Raw genomic sequence first — 5981 nt, 5'->3', positions numbered from 1 at the left:
AGTCTGACGGGGCGGGGCCGTTGTCCCCCTCACTCTCGCCCCGCCCGCTGTGGGCCGGTGAGGGCGGGAGAGGGGCCCCACACCCCTGCCCCAGAGTGACCTCATCTGCAGTCTGTGCGACGATACCGCCCTGCAGCCCTCCTTTCCAGGCCCAGAAACTCTCCAAATGATAACAAAAATATCAATAATTAACATTTATTGATCATCTGCTGGGCACTGTACTAAACTCCGCATGCATTATCCTTCCAACAACCCTATGGCTAGCCAATATTAATGGTCACCGTCTACAGATGAGGAAGTCGGGACATTGGACACTGCAAGCAGAGCCCGGGGAGCACCTAACCTCTGATGCCCATGCTGATGTTCTGCGCAGCAGCAGAGGCAGCTTAGTTCTGTGACTTTGGCTCTGCTACCACCATGGCCATGGCACTTAACCACTGTGCTCCATTTCTTCATCTTTAAAGAGAGGATGCTAACAGAAGCTGCCTCAAAAAGCTGCTGTGGAAATAGTTTGGTACATTCTAAATGCTATTATTGTTATCAATGGGCTGTCACTTGCTCCACATCTGCCATAGGATCTTTTCCTGGGAAGCCAGTCTTGTTTCGGAGGCTCAGGACTGGCTCTGCCCTCCGAGGAGCTGAGGAGAAGCTGGAGGAGGACCTGGGAGGCCATAAGGTGTGGCCCTATGCTCCTCCTACTGTAGGAACTGGGCCAGAAGGCAGTCACACCTGTCTGGGCATGTTTTATTGCCTATAAAAGGGGAAAACATTGGGGCACCTGTGTGGCTCAGTGGGTTAAAGCCTCTGCCTTCGGCTCAGGTCAGAATCCCAGTGTCCTGGGATCGAGCCCCACATCGGGCTGTCTGCTCCACAGAAAGCCTGCTTCCTCCTCTCTCTCTCTCTCTGCCTGCCTCTCTACCTACTTGTGATCTCTGTCTGTCAAATAAATAAATAAAATCTTTAAAAAAAAATAAAATAAAAAAAAAAAAGGGGGAAACATTACCTACCTTTCTCCTTTATCATTGACTCACTTAGCCCATTTCTTGAGCACCCCTTATATGTCAGGGACCATGCCCCACATGCTCCAAGAACGCCTTTACCAGGCCCTGTAGTTTTTATTTTTTATTTTTATTTTTTTTTTTAAAGATTTTATTTATTTGTCAGAGAGAGAGAGAGAGCAAGAGCAAGCACAGGCAGAGTGGCAGGCAGAGTCAGAGGGAGAAGCAGGCTCCCTGTGGAGCAAGGGGCCCGATGTGGGACTCGATCCCAGGACACTGGGATCATGACCTGAGCTGAAGGCAGCTGCTTAACCAACTGAGCCACCCAGGCGTCCCGGCCCTGTAGTTTTTAGAATGGTGGGGGAGAAGCATCAAAGAATCCTACTAATCTCCACAAGAGTTCCACTGTGGAAAGAGCTTTAAAGGGGAGGAGCTGTGAGACTCCAAGGCTGCTCATTTGAGGGCCTGACCAGGTCTAGGAGGGACAGGACCAAAAAAAGGCCTCCTGCCCTGACAGTAGCGCAGCTGAATGTATTTCTGGAGGCAAGCTTTGGGCAGTGACCCACAGGCCTGAATTTTGGGTATGGTGAAGTTCCCTTTCCGGATACCATGACTGTGTTTGGTGCTTGCTGCTGGCTTATTGACCATCCCCCACCTCCCCGCCCCCACCCCACCCCCACCTCCACCCCCACCCCCAGCCAGAAGGTGTCCTAGGCTCACAACTGGTAGATGCTGGCTAGATACTGGTGGACTGAATGAGGCCTGCACCGCCCACCCCCAGAACCATTAGCACCCTGTGGTCATCCCAGAGGTAGTAAATTCCACATTTAACATACAAGCCCCATTGTTGTCTCCGGCCCCTCCCCACTACCTACAGAAAAGCTTGGCCCAGTTATGTCAGCTGCAGGAAGGGAAGAATTCCTAGCTGAAATTGGATTGTTCTTTCCTGGAGAACTAAGGCCAAGTTCCCTCAGCTGGGAATGGGACAGGGTTTAGACCACTCCGGAGCTGGAGCCTATGGTGGTCACTAAACCAGAGGCCACCACCTCCCCTTTTCCTTCTCCTCCTTCTCCTCCTCCTCCTCCGTGTTCCCCCCCTCCTTCTTTTAAAATTAATTTATTTGAACTATGCAACACATTGTGCCTCCCTTTTGTGCTAAGCCACAGCAGGATAAAGGGGCCTAAACCCAACTATATGTCCCATCCGAGGCACCCCTCACTAGGGCACTGATTTCTGCAGTAGTTGCTACTTTATTATTGGGGCCTAATCTTTTGCCTGTATTGGCCCTTGGGCACTTGGGGTCCATGTGTTTTGTTTGGTAATTAAATGTTCAATAAATTCACAAAATAAAACAGCTAAAAAATAGTAATAATAAAATAAAATTTATTTATTTGAGAGAGGGAGACAGCAACAAGCAGGGAGAGGGACAGAGAGAATCCCAAGCAGACTCTCTGCTGAGATCATGAGCTGAAATCCAGAGTCCAATGCTTAACCTTTGAGCCAGGCACCCCTAGACCAGAGGCCTCTTCTAACCCCTTTAAAACCTAGCTGCAATCAGGTCATTGCTCTGCACAAAACCATCCAGTGGTTTCCATATCATTCAGTGAAAGCCAAACCATTAAGAGTGCCCTAAGACGATTTGCCCTCTCGGACCCTTTCCCTACACACCATCCCTTGTGCTCCTTGGCTTTAGCCAACCTGGCCTCTTTGTTCCTTTAATCAGCCCCGCAGGTTCCTGCCCCCAGGGTCTTTGCATTTACTCTTTGCTCTACCTGCAGTGCTCTTCTACCAGAAGAAGGTGTGAATGAAGCTTCCTGGCTTCATTCACACCTCTGCTGAAATGTCACCTGAGCCTTCTAGATATAGTGGCAACTTCCCTCCCCCATCTCCTGGCACTCCCTAACCCCTTAACTCCTTTATTCTCTCCATAGTATTTGCACTATCTGAATTATTATAACTCTCTGGTTTCTCTGTTTTCCATCTCTCCTTACTAGAAGGGATGGCAGGGGCTTTATTTACTTTGCTACTGTATCCTCAGCACCTAGAATAATGTTCAGCACAGGGCAGATGCTCAGAAGGTGTTAGTTGAATGAATAAATTAGTTCCTCGAGGAGAAAGGAGCCCCAGTCCCCATGGAGAGGGTTGCCAGTGTCAGGCTGCACTGTAGAGTCCAGAGTCCAGGAACCCTCACCCAGAAGGAAGCCTAGAGATCATAGCTTTGCCTACCCACCCTTTTAAAAGGTGAGGAGGGGTGCCTGGGTGGTGCACTTGGTTTCAGCTCAAGTTGTGATCTCAGGGTTGTGAGATCAAGCCCTGTGGCGATCTCCATGTTCAGCGCGGAACCTGCTCAAGACAGTCTCTCCCTCTCCCTCTGCTCCTCCCCCACCCCAAATAAATAAATCTTTAAAAGTGAATAAATAAATTAAAGATAAGTAAAAGAAATTGAGGTCTTACTAGAGGGAGTGAAAAATTCCTGCCCTTTCAAACCTTTAAAGGAAAGAAGTGATTGTCAAGAAAGAGCTAGGTAGGGGTGTCTGGGTGGCTCAGTGGGTAAAAGCCTCTGCCTTTGGCTTGGGTAATGATCCCAGAGTCCTGGCATCCAGCCCTGCATCAGGCTCTCTGCTGAGCGGGGATCCTGCTTCCCCCCACCCCCACTCCTGCCTGTCTCTCTGCCTACTTGTGATCTCAGTCGTTCGAATAAATAAATAAAAATCTTTAAAAACGAAAGAAAGAAAGAGGTAGGACTTAATTCCATCAGAATTAAACCCCTAGATTAACAGGCAAACAGAGGGGGTACCTGGGTGGCTCAGTCGGTTAAACGGCAAACAGAAAACAAAATATTCCTTTTAGCTCTTTTTTAAGTGTATTTGATAACAACTTAAGATCTCTCCCTCATCCATCAAGTGGCTAGATAAAAACTAAGCCCTGAGAAGTTGGAACGCGGAACTGTGTGTGAAACACACATGTGTGCTTTTCTCCGGCTTTTGGATAATGAAGGGAAAGCTGTGCCTTTGCTTTTGTTTTTTGTGGCCAACACATTAACAGAGATTTTGTTTTAAGGGAGAATGCCCAAAGCTGGTAAAGCTGGTGTGAACCAAACACAGCTGAGGGAGTTTGAATGCACCCTTTCAAGAGACAGGTGGCTAATGTTGCATCAAGATTCTTAAATTCTCGAGTTACTTTGAGGCTCTAGCTTAAGGAAATAATATGAAGTACTCCCCACCAAAAAAAAGCCTTATGAGTCAAGACATTCTCTATCATATTATTGATTGAGAACAACATATTTGTCCAACAAGCAGGAAATTCGTGGAGTAAATTATAATAGATCCATTCAAATGGCTATTCACCGTTAAGATGCTATATTCAAAGAGATTGTCGTAATATAGAAACTGCTTATGTCAGTGGAAAAACTAGAGAAGTTTTTGTCCATATGGTACGGTCATGGGTATAGAAAAATCTGCTGAGTAAAGACGAGAAGATACCACACCAAAAATATTCACAGAGATCTCTCTGGGTAGAGAGGCAGTGAGGTCATGTTTTCTTCTCTTCTTTCTCCTTTTAAAATATTGTCAATTTCCCTAAAATAGGCATGTATTTTAATCATGGAAAATATCACATTTTTAAATATCTGATGACGTTCCTCTACTTTAAACCCATTCTAGCTCAGTTGCCATAGATCAATTTCATGCCCATTGGCATTCTGGAACCGTTTGTAGAAGCTGCCTTTCACTGAACTAGGAACTGTGTGAGGTCATTACATATATTATCTTATTCAGTCCTCAGCACTTAAGAGATAGGCACTATTATCGTTTTTACAGATGACATATCTGTATTAGAGAAATGTAGGAAAGAGGTTCTTCCCACTTTGAGAGTCGATTTTCTTCTCCTGACACCCATTCCAGGGCTTTCTGAATCCCAAGCCTTAGTATGTGTTAGTTCCTTTGCCAGGAATGCCTTTTCCACATCACTTGGCCTATTCAACTCCTATTCATCCTTCAAAACCCGCTTCTGTGTCACACTGCTATGAAGAATTGGTCATTGCCTCATATGAACTTCCACAATACCATGTTCATAATTTAGCCCTGGTTTTATACATAACCTGGCTGTAAATATGGGTTCATATTTCATAGTAGTTTTGCCTACTCCCTGCCCCTACCCATATTTGACTTGAGGGCAGAGACAGTGTGTTATTCATCCTTGCATCTCCTAGCAAGGGGCCTGGCATGCAATAAGGTAAAATGTTGACTAGGTTTGTTGGCATGCACCCACTCCAGTCAATTAGTTGCGGCTACTTGAATTGCTGCATTGATGGGCTATTTCTCTGGCTTGGTGGGAGGGAGTCCTGTGATCCATAAGTGATGTCTGCCATAGGCTTAGGAATGAAAAGTCTTGGCGCTAATGACAGTGTTGTCCAACCCTGGGTGTGTACTCGGTACTTTTTGTTGAAAAGCTTTAGAGAAGTTTTTGGAAGCTATCCTGGCTTCTTCACACCCATCTGGGTAATGCCTGTAGAAGACTGTGTTACAGTCACTGTGAGAGGTGGTCGCAACAGGGATTCCTCATTTAAATGGCAGTCTGGGGGATGCTTGGGGGACTCAGTCAGTTGAGCTTCTAACTCTTGATCTCAGCTCAGGTCTTGTTCTCAAGGTCATGAGTTCCAGCTCCTCGTTGGGCTCCACGTTGGTGTGGAGTCTGCTTAAAACAAAACAAAACAAAACAAAAACTAAACGGCAGTCTGTCCCAGCTTCCACCCAAAGCTCGTACTTCCTTTCCACAGGTCATCAACCACAGCTTCTGAAGAGCTATTTATGTTTTCGGATCTTAACAGGGAATGCAGAGAGAGCATGAGGGGAAAGCCTATTCCCATTTTGAGTTGTATTTCTCACATGCCAATTCTAAAGGTCAAAGCAGCATCCATATCATGACCACGGGTGTCCCTAGCACTAATATGGAAGTGGCAAGTACATCTGTCTCCTGATGAGA

Source organism: Mustela nivalis (genome assembly GCF_964662115.1).
Source record: "Mustela nivalis genome assembly, chromosome: 17".
Taxonomy (NCBI): domain Eukaryota; kingdom Metazoa; phylum Chordata; class Mammalia; order Carnivora; family Mustelidae; genus Mustela; species Mustela nivalis.
Note: the sequence above shows the minus strand (reverse complement) of the source record.